This window comes from Stylophora pistillata, chromosome 5 (genome assembly GCF_964205215.1).
Source record: "Stylophora pistillata chromosome 5, jaStyPist1.2, whole genome shotgun sequence".
NCBI lineage: Eukaryota > Metazoa > Cnidaria > Anthozoa > Scleractinia > Pocilloporidae > Stylophora > Stylophora pistillata.
The window spans coordinates 20,706,956-20,724,405 of NC_142523.1; the positions used below are offsets into that span (position 1 = coordinate 20,706,956).

Sequence of the window (17,450 nt, forward strand, 5' to 3'; positions counted from 1 at the left end):
GCCCTTAGTTAGTCTACATTGTGGCTGAAAAGCCCCTAAGGGGGAGCCTCAATAAACGTATATTATTATTATTATTATATTTTTTTGAAAGAAAGAAAGGTTTGAAACAGATTCCACGCCCATACACGTAAATTCCCCAAGTAACTAGCTGTAAGGCTTTTCTTTGACAGTGTGATTAACATTGTACTGAAACAGTTAAAGAAAAGTATAAATGAAATAGAATATAAGGAAATGATTAAATAAGCGAATGCATGAAGCAGATAAATGTCAAAAGATAAAAAGAGAACACTTACGCTGAGCTATCATTTCCACGTGAATGATTCGAAAATGATAAAAAGAAAGAAAATAATCTCAAATTCAATATATGTATTTAGTAGCTAAGATTTGCTCTACTCCTGGCTTTTGCAAATTAAAACAAACAAATACAATAACATCGACTTAAATGGCAGCTGAACTGAGAAAATCATCCTATTTAGTCAGTAGATATAACTACAGGAACAGCCTTCATTTTCTCTATCTGGTCCATATTCAGTACATAATTATTATTATTTAACAACTAAAGAAAGAAAGGAGGAAAGAAAGAAAGAAAGAAAGGGATCATAGTAATAAAACAAACTTACGGCACTGATGTTCATCTGAGTTATCACCACAGTTATCTCCGTCCAAACAACGCTTCCATTTACTAAGACACTTTCCATTTGCACAGGTGAACTCATAGTTCTCACACTTTCCTGTACAATAATGCAAATAACATCGATTCAAAGACAAGAATATTGAGCCAGTGCATCGATGGAAATGGAGAGCACTCACATAACCGAAAACAATCCAAATGAATTAAACCAAAGACCCATTACTTGGAGCGTTCAACTCCCACACTGAGCCTATGACAAGGCATTTTTGCAGAACGGTTTATTTCACACTATCTTTTCCAGGGAAATAATTAGAATTTAACTACAAGGCTCAGGATTGGTTTTGCGTTCTTTGGAAAGGAAAACGACAGAGCAAACAATTCGCTATGGGCCTCCACTCCGGCGAGTGAGGTACCAAGCACAGGAATACAGGTATCGATCTGTTTCTAATTTTTTGCTTTTCAGTGTATCTTTGCCAGCTATAAAGGCTTAGACGGGTCGCTTACCTTGATACAAAGCAAAGGAAAAATGAAGTGTTTTTTTTTTTTTACCTTAAATATTATTATTTACAGTAGTACACAGACAGCAGTTGTTATAATGGCATCTCGCTGCGGCAAAAGTACATGAAAAATAGGTGTCCTGGCACAGTTGCAATGTTTTTGCCCTCCTTACTCCCAACTACCAAACAAATATACCTCTGTTGACCGCCAACTCAACGATCGACGCTGTGGGCACGAAAATTTAATTTTTTTGTTTGGCCTCGACAGTGGCTATTTCATAATTATGCTTGTTTCTGTTGAATTATACAGTGGTTTACTCTTGTTGGTGGCTAATACGGAAAGAAAGCCTTAAAAGGGTAAATCGCGTTCTGTATTATAAAAATTAATATGGAAAGTAAAAAAGTTATTTTTACTGGTCGTAAATTTTTGGTTACTGATAAAGGTTTAAAACCAATTCTAAAACTAAGAGATCCAAATTTACCTGTTGACGTTAACCGAATTATTTTAGAAGATTTAGAATCGGATTCTATGAAACTGAATGGAAGAAATTATCGTCAGCATCCAGATTTTAAAGAATGCTTTTGCTTGTCTAGATAAAAATGTTTGTGAACTTTAATAATTGTATTCATGGTCAAGGAAAACATATTGGTTGGTCAGTGGTGTTACCCCAAAGATTGTCCAGAAGAACTTTCTATTGTTGAATATGATCCATCTAATAATAATGCTGCTGCTGCTTATAGATCTGTTTATGAATGTTTTAATGGTTTGATTCCAATAGGAAAGAAAATTGATTTTAAAGATAAAGATCAGAGTAACTTGAGACTAGATAATTAAAAGATTTCTTCTGGAAAAGGATGCTTAGAAAATCTTACAACACAAATTGAATATGATACATGTAAGTGGTTAAAAATTGTATGTACTGATTGTATGGCAAGATGGATTTTCTGCAATTTGATAAAAATACTCATACATGAATGATGATAATGAGAAATAGAAAAATATGTGTGACTACAGTTGAAGGTTTCAATAATTTTATGAGTCTAAATGATGTTAAAAAATGGTTTCTTTTTTGAAAAGAATGTATGTAAATGTGGTGGAAATGTTTTGAATAATAATGACAAGAGTTTTATTTAGTTACAAGGTAACAAAGTTGCTGTGATTAAGCAGTGTTTGATTGATAATGAGATTGTTTCTGAAGATGATGTTGTATGTTATGGTGTGTGAAATGTATGTAAAACTAATTTATATTGTTAAAATATAGTATGTGTTATTATGATAACTATTCACCTTGGATTGGAAAATAACAATAATTTGTGGTGTTTGTAGACAGATTGAAGAAGATTGAAAAGACTGACATGAGAAAAGAAATTGAAAAAAATTAATATGTGGAGATAATATTTATGAAGGTTTGGTTGATTTTGGAGAAGATGTTTGTCTTTTTTGTATGGAAATACTTGTCGAATATGAAGAGGTTGCTGCTTAAATTCTTATATACAATGTGTTGGTTATCAATTCATTTGTGTTGAATGTGGTTTTGTTGAAGGATATGGACTTGTGAATGAATTCATTGACTACCAAATTCAAGTTCAGGAAAAAGAGTATTTAATTCACAGAAAGCATCGTATTGAGAGAATAATAAATTATTTGACATTGAAAGAGAATATAATATTCAGATCAACAGAGACATCATCAACAGAATAGAAAAAATGTTTTTTGTTCTTGATGAATGGAAGGGCAAAAAAGAAAAGAACGATCAACATGAAATTTGCGATAAACAAGATTTTCTCTTTGATTGGTATTAAGGCTCATATTGAAGCAACCAAATGGAAGAAAATGATGAAAAGATATGACCAATTTTGGAATAAGCCTTTAGAGGAAAGAGGAAATAATATAAAATCTATTTTGTGCTGAATTTCTTTCTGTAATTGTTTTCATATTTGTCATTTATCTGACTATGTTTCCAAGTACTGGTAGTTTCGTTTGGTTCAGAAAGTGTTTGTTGTTGAAGTTGGAATCAGGCGCATATGATCTCATTTCATTCAACATTTTTTCATATGATGTGAATGTGAATTTGCACATTAATATTTTATTTTTCTTGGATAATTTTTCATTTTTGTGTATGCTCTCAATCTACGCCTGATTCAGTGATTGAACTGAGAACTATTGGGTTGAGTGTAGCAGCTCCAGCAATTGTCCCACTTACAATGAGAATAGAACTGGTTATTTCACAAATCAAGTTCACTTGTTTGAAATGTTTGAAAGTTCCTTTCAATAAACAGTATTTTTCACGATAGAATTTGTAAAGGTTTTCAAGTTCTGTTCTTGTGTCTTATCTCATTCAGAATCGATATGGTTGAAGTTTATGATAGATAACGGGATCATTGGTTTTAAATCATTTCTTGTTAATGTCAAACATCTTATTGTTGGTACGTAACTGGTTTGTGTTCAATTAATGATTCCTGAGTATGCTTTGCATGGGCTGAATTGATTTTTTGTAATTGATAGTGTTCAGTGAACTGCCATCTTTTCCAAATAAGAAAGTGAAAATCATTACATCATTGCTGACATCAATCATCTTCACTTAAATAGCCACGAATGAAAAATTTATAAAGACCTGTTTTTTGAAACAATTTATATATATAATTGATCATTTTGTGTAAATTCCACCATGGTCATTTTCGTAATTGATTATATATGAATTACTTCCTCCTTTTTTTTTATTAATTTATTATTATTTTGTGTGGTAAATTATGAAAGTTTTTGGCATAATTTTTATTTTTTACTTCTAGCTTCATCATCATCAGAAAATGAATTTGGTAAATTTAAATTGTGTTTTGGTCTGGCATCAAAAGATGGAGTTAAAGTAGAAGTTGCATAAGATGGTCTTTTTGCATTTAATGTATTTTGACTGTATTTATTTAATGTAGACTGTAATATTTCATATATTTTTTCTTCAATAATAGCATGAAAATCTTGGTATGAAATTGCAACTAAACTGCCTCTATTAGTTTTGCAGTATGCTTTTATAGAATTTTGTGATGAAACAGAAATCATGTTTTAAATGGCCTTACTACCCTTATTTTCATCTTCCAAAATGACTATTGAATCTTATTTTGTCATTTTCATCAAGTTCTTCTACATGAGAAATTGTGAATCTTGACCATCCTGATGTATAAATTACTGTGAATTTTTTATCTATTGTAGAAAGTTGTTTTTTTAATTATTTTGTAGATACATTTTAGATGAGAAATTAATGTTGTCACTAAAATGTATAATTAAAATAAAATTTGTTATACTTTCATTTATACTCTAGCTTTTTCAGACACATTATCCACAGATAGTTTTTTTTGAAGCACAAGAGCATACGAAAAGTAGCTATTTGCTGCTACAGCAGTCAGTGTATAATGTAGTTCAAGTTTTGTGCTTCCACTTTTCAATTCAACTTCTTGATTGGTCAGATCTAAGTATAGAATGCATTAAAGCTTTCCAAATGATTTAACATTAATTGTTGGGCCACAGCTGAGAAAATCGTGAAATTGCTTGGTGGATCTCATCAATGTTCTGTATGTTTTTGCTACTTCTCTGTCTTGTCTCATTCTTTGTTGTGGATAAAAAACACCACCTTTCACTTTGCACCAGCCATGTTTGATCCAACTTTATAAGTATCAAAAACAAATGGATTAAATTCTTATGGTTTCCAATATTTTTTGGTTGTATTGAGAGCCCAAATGAACACATGGCTTGTCTTGGTTTCTTATTGCTGTACTTATCATAAAACTTCCATCTGGATTTTGGATACTTTTCACAAGTCTTTCTTTCAAATAATTCCAAGAATTTGGCGTATGGTAATTTTTCAAAAACATTTGTTCACTAGTTAAATTAAATACCATTTTGGAATGAATCTTGTAATAATTAATCTTTCTGGATCAGTTACTCCATTAGCTCTGAAAATAACATGATCATCATATTCACGTGTTGCTGTGATTCCAATTTTTCCATTTGAACAAATTTGATCCGCAAATGATTTAAAGAAACCAAACCTGTGAAAGCCGACTACATTAACTTGAGCTGCAGCTGTTGATGATTGAATAATTTTTTGACTTTTTACAAATCCTTCATAATGGTATACTGCATTTGGCTGGAACATAACATTTCATACTACATATTACTACAGTAGGCATGATTCATCAGCGTCGTTTCTCATAATTATGTTGTGCCTGTTTGAAATCAAATTTGTCTTTCTGTACAGTACCAGTATTTGTGTCTGGAAATGAAGAATTGTTGGTTCATCATCTTTTGCATAAGAATTTGTGTAAATTCAACAAGATTCTTCAAATGCAGACTCCTGTTGATATCTGGTGATTGATTAAACTATTGTGCTTCTTTGATTATTGCAATATTGTCTGCAGCAGCAAATTGTGCATTAATTATCTGCTCTTTTGCTGACATAAAAATCAGTTTCAAAATGCACATTATACCTGTCAGAACCATTACGAATATTGATGTTGTTGACCTTGACTTCATTATTTTTGCTATTTCCCAACCTTTTCCTTGAATGACAGGTTTTTTTATCCCTGTGCCTTTCTTACTGAATTTATCATAAATTTTTTCACCGACAACTTGTCCAGTTTTTTCACCAATTCTTTCAGCACACTTTTCTGCAACTTTTGTTGAAGCCTTTTTTCGAATAATTATTCTGTGCTGTTTTTCTAGCTACCGCACTTGCTACTTTGGAAAATAAATCACTTAAACCTTCACCAGTTTGATGAATGTTGTATGTTCCAGTGTCTCTGTTTTTGGTATGTTTCTGCATATTATATGTATACTATCAATCTTCTCTTTGAAAAACCAAAGTCAGAGATACAGTATGTAGTTCCATTCAGATCGATCGGTCTGTTGTTCATCTGTGAAATACAAACTAATTGGTTGGAATTTTTTTCATTCTTGGTTCAACTGAAAATGGAAAACTGAGAGGATTAGGTTGCTGATGTCAACTGTTAAAAGTGCATTTGAACTTATTCTATTGATAACGCTTTTCAGAAAATACATTTGCTTTCAATAGAATAGCATCAATTCCATTTGTAATATTTGGCAATTTATCTCCATAAGAAGTCACTGGGGGTATTTTCTAGTCAAAACTAAGCAAAATATTGAAATCACCTTCTCTGAGATCTACTCAAAATTTCTCTTCAGGAGCAATCAAAACTCTAATCTTTCTGCATATAGTTTTATTTGAATCCCTGGTTCACTGTGTCCACTTGATTTCAAAATAGCATTAATACACAGATCAAGATCTTGATAATCAAAAGTTCCTTCTGGAAAAGTGATTGTATTCCAAGTCGATCCATCATCAGTGCTGTATTTTAATTTATTATTGTAACAGTTATACTTTGTTGCTGTACCAGCTGTAGCTCATGCTGAGTGAATCAACAGCATGCAATGCTATATTTTGCTCTTTCATCCAAAACAAAATCAGGAATAGGCTTGAATGTAAAATCATGAGTGACAGAACCTTCAATTCCAGTCCCATTTGAAGAAAAACTTATAAAATGTTCTTTTCATGTATAATATGCCCATAATAATTAAAAAACTTTATGATATAATTAACAATTATTCCATGAGCGCACGTTGGATATGAGATGATAGATAGCCAACAAGGCGTGTAGCGCCGAGTTGGCTATAATCATCTCATATCCAACAAGTACGAGTGGAATAATTGTTTTATTATAAAAAACCAACCTCAAGATATTAGACAAATCTTCTCGACTTTATTTGGTAAGAAGAAACCAGATGTTACAATGTATAGATATTAGATTATGGTATATTGGCTCATATACCGTAATGGCTAAGCCAATAAAGAGGCTTCAATTGCATTATCCAATGCTCCAATTATTAATCATGAATATTATATCTGTTCAATGAATATTATTTATTGTATTCATTTTTATCAATTTTTTTGAGTTTGATGAGATGGTCAAACATTTGCTACTGTAGTATGCTTCATTTCTAAGTTGAATATTGGTTGAGGTCACATTAGAAACTTAACTGTGGTAAAGTAAGTAAACAAAAGTTGACCATAGTAAATTGTGCTTGTTGACTTAAACATTTCCCAGATGGATTTTTGTCCAAAGAGTGTCAATCAAATTGCAATTTGATAAGAAAGACAAACAAGTTCAGACATTCCATGTTTTACTTGCGTTACGTTCGTCTGGGAAAAGAAATGTTCTGTTTCCCCCTTGCGCCATGGATTCTGAACGCTCGCTCTTTATGATAGTTGCTATTCTTCTTGTTATAATTGCTATCCGGAAAGCTCAAAGGTTCAGGTTTATTGCCCTGAACATGTATTTTCTTCGTAAGAGAAGGCAGCATGACTTAATCTCTGCTCTTCTCGCCAGAAGAATTAGGAGGATAAGACATACTTGTGTGCGGCGACGAAGAGCGGCGTGGGTATATCCCAGACCACAGGGTTGGTTTGAAGAGATGTACCAGAATCCAGTCTTCTCTACCTTGTGGAAAAATGACTTTCGCGTCACAAAGGAGACATTTGATTACATTTGCCAGCTGGTTGGACCAGACCTTTCAAGGAAAAACACTCGCTTCCGAAAGGCTGTTGCTTTGAACAAGCGCGTGGCAATTGCGTTATGGAGAATGGGAACCGGCAATTCATATAGAACGACGGGAATAACATTCGGACAAGGAAAATCTACTGTAATAAAGATATGTGAAAACTTTATGGAAGCCTTAATACGCCACAAGGACGATTTTATACAGTTCCCAGATGATCCGCTTGATGTTACACTGGCTATGAGGAGGAGTGAAAGTTTAGCTGGATTTCCAAATGTTGTTGGAGCGATAGATGGATCTCATATCGCCATAAAAGCACCCCATGTTAATCATGAAGATTATTTTAACAGAAAGCAAAACTATTCAATTAATTTGCAAGGAGTAGTCGATGCAACTGGTAAATTTATAGATGTCAGCACAGGATGGCCCGGTAGTATTCACGATGCCAGAGTATTGAGACTTAGTACACTGTACCAAAGAGCCGAGCACAACCTTATTTTGACTGAGCCAGTTAAACGCATTAATGGAGTAACTGTGCGCCCCCTTCTGATCGGTGATTCTGCTTACCCCTTACTACCCTGGCTGGTTAGTCCTTATCCCCATTCCCGTAACCTTAATCGAAATCAGGCCAAGTTTAATAAGATTTTGAGCAAGAGTAGGGTAATAGTAGAAAGGGCCTTTGGAAAGCTGAAGTGTCGTTGGAGGTGCCTACTAAAGCCACTTGAAGAAAAGACACCAAAAGTTCCACATACTATCCTGACCTGTTGTATTTTGCACAACATTTGCGTTTTAAGGGCCGACGAGTTCGAAGATGACCATAGTTCCGATGATGAAGATGATGAAGATGGGGATGATGACGGCGATCAAATTGCATTCGGGCAGGGACGAATTGTAAGGCAAGCTCTAACTGCATTTCTCGCTGAATGAACTCATTTTTTTTATATAGACTGTCCTTTTATTAAACGGACAAATCTGAAATTATTGATGAGTTCTTGCTTAACTCCATTCATAACATTTATACTCATGAAAAAGTGCTGTCACGATTATGGTCAAACTGTGGATTATTACTTTCCATTCCTGCCTATATATTTAGTCTGAAAAAAAAAATTAATTGGGAAACTCCATTCGCAAATTGTTCAAAAGCTCTGGAACAAAACTGTAACTGCAACTGTAACGGTAAAAAACAACAACAATAAAACGAAAAAGAAGAACCTTGTAAACAAGAGGAAAAAGAAAGGTCTAACTTTCATTTTTTGAGGATTACGCCTAATTCCCGTATCGCACCAAGCACAAGATCTTGGGTACGGTTGTCAGACTCCCTAAGATATTGGAAAAGTTCCTTCTTTTCCTCTTCTGCTCTCTTTGCAGCCTCTGTTTGTGCCTTGATTAGCTCCTTCAGCATGTCCTCTTCCTTGTTTTGATCCTTAGCACGTTCGTCCTCCTTTTTACTCTGCTTGGTTTTTTTCTTCTTTGAGCCTGGCTTTTTCTTGTCTTTGAAAAATAGCCGTTTTGCTTGTTCTAGTTCGTCATCGTCTGTTAAGGCATCGTCATCGTCATCTTCAGGTCGAGCGCGTTTTCCCGGCTGCACAACTAGTTCTTTCCCTTTTCCCCGTCGAGCTCCGCTTCTAACTAGTGCCTGCGACAGGGGTGACTCTTCATCTAATTCAGACTCGCGACTTGCCGTTGTGTTACTTGCACTTCCACCCGAGGAGGAACTCGGACTCGGTACAGGAGTCATTGGAGTGTGGGACGTACCTGCCTCCACGACGTATTTGGGATTTACTGAATCCCTTGTCCCCCAAATTTCATCCAGAGCATCAAATTCTGGGAATGATTTAATGCCCTCGCTGCCTTCTCCTGTTAGTTTGCTTTTATCCTTGACTGTCTTGTATTTTTTGTTGAGGTTGTTTATTTTATCACGGCAATTTTTTGCTGACTTATCGCTGATAAAATCATTTATTTCTTTACTTTCGGCGACAAGTCGTGCTGCTATCCTTTCCCACATCGTCTCCAGGCTTTTTCCCCTTTCTCGTCTAGGGTACTCCTCGCCGTAAATTGCAATAAGCAACGTAACCTCTCCATCACTCCAACGAATGCGTGACTGCTCGGTTAAAGTGGATATTTTGGCACTTTCTGCGGAATACGCCGGGTCCACAGCTAAATCGTTTCTTGGCAAAGCTGCTGTTGAGGGGTGAAAAGGAATATTGAGCGGATACTGTGGGGCAATGCCACGGACGTTAAATTCGGGAAAAACACTGTTTTCCTGTTGGCCGAAAACGTAAGGTGTGCGTTGGAAAGGAGGTCGATCATCTACAAATGCAGCTGATGGAATTGTGAAACGTCGAGATGGAAAGCTGAAAGATTTAAGTAAAGGATTACAATCGAAAACAGCGTTTACCACAAGCTAAACGCAGTCTAACGCAAATTAAGCAGCTTGAACAAAAAAAAGCGGCATTTGAAGAGGAAACAATTGTAAAAGCATTAACTTACTTTGAATTGAATTTGTCTGACATATTTCAGCGACTTTCGTTGGGTAAGTTTTACAACCGGGTCTAACGTTGCTTCTGCGTTGATCGTCGTGATCCGAAGACAAGAAAAAAGCGCGTGAATAGAAATAGCGCAACTATTTCATTCTTCCGGAGCTTTTAGACCTTCCATGCTAAGAGAGTAGACAAGCTGTCACTTAAATAAACAAAGTTTAGATAAACGCGTGATAAACCATGCTTTTTCAGGTCGTTTTACCATGGTTAACTTTTCTTCATCCTGCCGCGGTTGCTATCGCGACACACTCCAATTACATTTACCATAGTAAAGCGAAAATCATCGGTCACACTACAAATTGACGTAACTATGGTAAACTTAACTTTACTATGGTAAAAAAGGGCCAAGTGTGACCTCAACCATTATTGTGTCCTGCAAGTCTTGTACCTGTAAGAAGTGTCAATCTTTTGAATCAAATCTTTTGGTGTTGTATTGAATACTTTTGAATCAGCTAGAGATTGTTTTCCACTGCCTCTGTTTTTTGGCATAATTATTTGCAATAGTATTGAGATTATTGAATATTTTAATAGCTTTAGCACTACATAAATTTCTTCTTTTTATAATTAAATCAATCAAACTCTTATTGGCTTTTAACCATCTTAAATAATCTGCCCACCTTTTTGTACTTCAATAACCATGTCATTCATCAATCTTCGAACATTTATCATCAATTTACCATAATAATTGTCCGTTATCTATTTTATAAGCATTTCTTTCCTTCTGTTTGTAACTCCCCATTCCTTTTCCTGTCTTGATCGACTTTCATCTTATCACCTTTTATAAATTAGAATATCTAATGAATCTCTGTAATTTTAATGTGATTTAATAATTGAATCATAAAACTCCAAAAGAGGAGAATCTTTTTTGTTCTTTTAACACCTTCTGGAGGTGCACTTAATAATTGTGATGGAAGCTAGTGGAAAAGCTTCTTGAATTTCTCTTGATTTGTAAAATCAAAGGGTCACCGAGCACTTCAGTGTCTTGTGTAGACAACCCTTCATCAACATTATAAATGTTAGCAGGTAGGTGGTGGTTCAATCTCTGGCATTATTTTACTAGGTAATTGACTCTGTTTAAAGTAATAATGTCTCTGATCATTTCTGTAATATCATTGAGACCTTTTCTTACTGCAAACTGAGTTTCCTTTAATTCACCAAATGAATCAATCTGTCTTGTTTTTCATCAACTGACTTTTTCAATTCTGTCTGACTCTCTATAACAGGTTTGAGAAACTGTCTGCTTGCAAACTGTGATTCAATTATTTGATCATTATAATTTCTGACAGTTTGTTTGACTGCTTTTCTCATGTCTGTGGTTTTTGCTGAGCTGTTTTCATAATTTGTATATTAATTTTATTCAAATCTGAAGTTTATAATAAATTGCAAACATGTCTTTCGGAAATTTTCAAACACATCAGCCAACAACAATGCATCACTTTGCAGATACAAATTGTGATATTCACCCATATTTTTCAATTTCAATGTCTTTCAAGCATTATTTTTTTTGAGCATGTTCATATTCTTCATCTGTTATGTGCTCACCAGTCAGAATTAACTGTCAGTAAAATTCTTCTTTTGGTGGCAGCTGTGTTTCTTCAAATTTTTCAAAGCTGTCCCTGTAGTCATAAGAATAAACACCTTTTTGTTTCATAAGTTTGTATTTTTCATATTTCTTGAACTTTTGTCTTGTGTATTTGAAACTGTCTTCAGGTAATTAAATTATCAACAAGCTTTACAAGAGAACTGCTCATAAACTGGAAACTGTCAAGAAACACCAAATTATTATTCAATGTGAAAGCCATTATATTTCTCCATATTATTTGGAATGACGTCCAATTTAATTTGTTTTTTTCTTCAACCAACTTACCAATATTTTGCATAGTGAATTGAGAATCATGACCTCTCAAATTATGCAAAATCACAGGAATCCTCATTTTTTTAAATATTGAGCCTAAGCTTCAAGTTACAATCCTGATGTGCTCTTCAACTGAGTTCTCCAGTAATATGATCATGATCTCCCACTCTGATGCATTCATTTGTGTATTTGTTTTGTACAAATATTGTAACTTTTAGCTTTCTTGAATTTCTTCATCATCAGTCATTTCAAAGCTTTATTGAAAGGCTTATAAACCATATCTTTGCAATATTTTGTTTCCTCAAGAATTTGTTTCAAAAGTTTCTCCACAGCATTCTCACTTCTGAAATACTGAACTGGTTAACTAAGTTTGTCATCATAACAACAAAGTAGTTTATAAGCATTTATAACAACAATCTGTGTGCTTCTGATAAGGTTCTGTGTGTGGCCTCAAAATCAACATAAATGCAAAATGGAAGTGGAATCTGTCTGTGTAGACGTAAAGAAAAATTTTTCACCCTTTTCTGGCATTTTTTTTATTTTGCTTTCTATTTATAGCAATACAATCTCCATATGTTTACTTAATATATCTTGACTACTAAAACACTGTGAATAATACATACATGTACAAAAGTATTTCCTCATTATGCTTGGTTTTATGCCTCATCATCTTGTTGAAATCTTTTATCAATACATAACGGCTCTTGTTGTCATAACTTATCAATTATAAGTAGGCTCATTTCATTCTCAAATGTTTAGGTTATTTTCATAACCAAAAACATCAATTCTGATGTCATTCTGTTTTTCAATCTTATTATTGTAATGTTTCAGTGAAACTTGAAAATCAACACCTGAGTAATCCAATTCGTCAACAAACTATTTGTCTGTCTTTCTGATTCTTTGTAGATTAGTCTCTGCTGCCGATTGAGATGCCTCACATGGCACCATCTAAAACATTCATTATTTTCATTCTTCATATTATTTTATCAAACTCTTTGTAAGTACTAATTCACTTGGAAGTTGCATGTATGAAGACCCTTTCATTCGCCGTTATTTAACAATATTTATAATAATTATGTTGATCAAATCTATCTATTGTCTCCATCCAGATCCTTTAGAAATCCAATTACCAATTCTATTAATAAGTTCAGAGGTTGAACTTTTAGGATCCCTCTCAAGATCAGCCTCATTAATCACAGTTTTTGAATATGAATTAAAAATGCACTTTGAAATTCATCTTCACCACCCTTCATTTACTAAAAGTAATTTTTAAAGTCTCAACAAACTTAAGACCTTTCATTTCCAAGAATTGACCTCTTAACATATGAAAAATCGCTTTCCTTGTTTCTCTCAACTGTTTCAAAGCATTATTATCACTACGAATACTGATTTTAAATGATTTAGTAAATTCACTCAGTGCTTTATCCTTGAATGTAATATTAGTTCTAATAGTCCTTGGTTTTGGAACAGGAGTTGCGATATTATTTTTCTCATATTCTTGAACCATTGTACTTAACAGATTCTTGTGATCTTGGCATTGGAATTGGTTTAATTCAGCCAATCTTTTGTCATGTTTTAAAATCCAATCAATCAAAACAGATTTTTCATTTTTTTCAAATCTATTTTTTTAAGATGGCTCATCTCCGTACTATAGTTAGATAAAATTTTTCACCCTAATTCTTGGCCATACTCATTTCTGCTTTTTGTACGTCATTTACCTTTTAAAACTTAACCTTAATGGTGAAAGACAAAACTGAAATCTAGCGAGATTTTTCGTCAAGTGTGTTTTTAGACTTGATTTTTTTTATTTAAGAGTTAAGAAAAGGAATAGAAGTGTATGATTACTTTAAGCCAGTCAATGTAAAAATTATAGAAAGCAGTTTGTTTATTTCCCTTTCCTTTTGACGGTCTCATCTAAGTACAATTTCTCTCACCTTCTTATTGTGGTAACGTTGTGAATTTGGTAATGAAGGAGATGTTCAGTTTCTACGGTAAATGGAATTTGTTGTAGTATATTTCGCGGTAAGCTATGTTTTTGATTATGTCAATCCCCTTTCTTTAAGGTGACACTGAGTGTAAACAGCTTATACCTTTTTATCTTTGCACTGAATTTTGAATTAGATAATGTGCTGTTAGACCACGTAGCATTTTTTGGGGGTGGTACTTGTGAACGCCCCTTCTCAGAATCTTCTGTTTATTTTGTTGTTGTGTAAGTCTTCTAAGGCCATTTTCTCTTAATATCTCTTTTCAAGAATGATTCTAGTTCTTCCGATAGGTTAATTATGATTTTTGTATTATCAATCTTGTTTCCGTTCTGGCCGATCTTAACCGTAAAAAGGTTTGAAATTTAAGGTAGAAAATCAATCAATCAAACAATCAATCGTTTATTCAACCCTATTGCAGTAACAATTGAATTACAGGGGGCGGTCGCGACATATATTTTGAAATTTGACAGACTTCACAAAATCATTAAATGTTTTGCATTTTCCAGTAGAAGCCTGAACCGATTGTGAGCCTGAGCGTAAATTATAACCGTGGTAGTAAACCAGAGGAACCCGAAAGAGACTAGTAAGTGTTTCTGACATATGACAGGACTTGGCAAAACTCACGCAAGCTTGTTGCCGCCTATCGCTAAGGAGTTCAAGGGCAGCAAGATGCAGTGCGTCACTATAACAACGATCAGGGAAGACAATATCAAGAGCTTTCTTCTGGACTTATTCTAAAAGGTCACTTAGGTAGGCTGGAATTGCGCCCATGCAGGGGACGCATATTCGAGCACAGAGCGAATCGTACTGCAATATACAGATACTAATTGGGAAGGTGAAAGTCCACTCTTCTTCAGAATCCTCAACCCGTAGAGGCGTTCGGTAGCTTTGTCGTATATGTACTCACAATGTGCGTTCCATGAAAGGTCATCAGAAACTATGATCCCCAATAGTTTGTACTGGGATACCATTTCGATTAGGGCGCCCCCCTATTAGTAGAGGACTGGAACATGTTGATTTATACCTGAGAAGGTCAAGGACCATCTCTTTACACTTTTTAGGGTTTAGTTTCATATTGCGCTCCAGGGAGTACTTATTTACATTAGATGCGATGATGGGCAGACAACTATTGGAGTTCCTGGGAATAAGTTCCAGGATGGTGAGGTCATCAGCGTACTAAAGACGAGCACACCATTCACTGACCAGGCTATTCACAAGTATAGCGAAGAGAAGGGGAGCCAAGTGCGTACCTTGTGGGATACCACCACGAGGCGAGATGGCCGAGGACAGTTGGCCATTAATCCTAACACGTTGCAACCGGCCAACCAAAAAGGCGCCAACCCAACAGACAATGGCTTCATAAACACCAATCTCCTCCGACCGCATGCTGTGGTCGACAAGATCGACCCCCCTACTAAAATCAGTAAACAAAATCCTGGTGTACATGTCCTCCCTGTCGAGTGATTCGAGGATGACGTACATGAAGTAGACCAGTGCGTGAGTAGTAGATTTACGTGCAACCGCAAAATGCTTCTCGTCAAGCTGATGTTGAACTTGGGAGAGCATGGACGAGTAGGTAAATCCCTTGAAGATCTTAGCGAGCTGTGAAGTTAGGGAAATTGGGCGCAAATCCTCTTCAACCACCTTTGGAGGGCTGCATTTAGGAACAGGACACAAAATTGACTGCTTTAGTTGGGGCGGGATAAACCCTTGAATAATCGAAGAATTATAATTGTCACAGACAACCGGAGCCAGCTCCAAGGCGAGTTCAGACCATACCCTGTTGAGGGTTGGGTCAGGGCCGGGTGACTTATTAGCCTTAACCCGCCTAAGGGCGTGATATGCTGTACGTTCATGAATTAGGAACCCAGGAGGGACATTGTAAACCATGCTAGGACTAGGAGGTTCCAAGGGAGAGAAGTCAAGAGTGAGGCTGCCGAGGAACTACTTGAAACGCTCGGCAAGCAGAACCTCATTTGACATCTGTTCGTCCAACATTTGTAGATGCCAGGGGGAGGTACTCCCCCCTTTGCCACTCAATCTATTGATTTTGCTCCACCAACGCTTAACATTCGAAGATCTTAAGGCAGCTACTTTTCAGGTTTAAAAGGTCCTCTTGGCGATAGAACAATTAATCTGCACAGTATTCCAATAGACTTTGTAAACCTCAGAATTCTTACCTTTGTAAGGAACAGCCTTCTGGCGATTGCGGATTAGAGACTTGATTTTGGTGGTAATCCATGGTTTATCAGACGAGCACACTTTTATCTTATGTAAGGGTAGATATGAATCTACAGCCGCAGACTGGAGGTTGGTGAATATAGTGAGTTTGTCAATGACAAGTAGCTCATCATAAACAGACTGCCAATTTTTCTGAGTTATCCAGCTGATTTTGTAACTTCGTAAACAACTCGAAGGCGCATACTTAGTATGCAGGAACTGTTGCATGTAACTTAACGCGATTCGCTGGCTGATGAGATAGAACGATGAAGATGCAAAAAGACTGACAGCCTAGTAGTGTCACCTTTAGTGTCGCCTTAATGCGCTGGGGAACAGCATTTTTAATCAGCGTAGAATTGAATAGTATTGACACCTGAGCTAGTCGTAGAAAGATGAAAGTTGTATTAAGAATCCAAGCCAAGAAATAAAGAAATATTAACTGGGTGGTAGAAAAAACTTCTAACATTAAATACCCAAATCCCAAGGTCAACCGCAAAATTCCCAAGGTCACGATACCTTTGCATTAACCTCCGTTGGTGGTTAATACGGTATTAACCACCAACAAGAGTAAACCACTGCATTGTTCAACAGAAACAAGAATATGGAATAGCCACTGTTGAGGCCAAACAAAAACCTCAAACTTTTCGTGCCCGTAGAGTCGATCGTCGAGTTAGTGGTCAACGGAGGTATATTTTTTGGTAGTTGAGGGGGGGGGGGGGGGGTAAGAAAGGCAAAAACATTGCAACTGTGCCAAGACATCCTTTTTTTAATACTACTGGCAAACGTTCCATCTGTAAATTTTTAACCGAATTTTTTTGAACTATCAAAAATCTCTCCATACATTTCTTTATAAACTTTGACGCCGATTTTAGAGTTACATTTGTAAGAAACCGCTTACGTTACGCGGGCGCTTGGCCACCATAGTTGGCGATGGAAAACAAAAGACAGTCCACAATCAAGGTGAATCCGAGCCAATATAGATCAAAAATATAGCATTTTCTTTTTCTTTTTTTTCTTTTTTTATCGCCAGGGTTATGGGGCTTGTGTCATTATTCTCATGTTATTTCAACCAATATGCAGACAGACAAGTATTGTTAGGAAACAATGAGACCTTTTATGTTGATTGCCAAATGATTTAAAATAGCTCTTGCTACCAA

General features: G+C 35.4%; 1 long non-coding RNA gene across 2 annotated transcripts; it reads left to right on the forward strand.

Moving 5' to 3' along the window:
* Nucleotides 1-960: 960 nt before the first annotated feature.
* On the forward strand, nucleotides 961-16,622 carry LOC148730746 (uncharacterized). Of its 2 annotated transcripts, none has more exons than XR_016001007.1 (2): nucleotides 961-1,061; nucleotides 14,580-16,622. It is a non-coding gene; the product is annotated as an uncharacterized LOC148730746 (long non-coding RNA). The 2 variants fall into 2 exon arrangements; XR_016001008.1 differs by lacking the exon at nucleotides 961-1,061 and adding an exon at nucleotides 1,068-2,024.
* The last annotated feature ends 828 nt before the right edge of the window (nucleotides 16,623-17,450 follow it).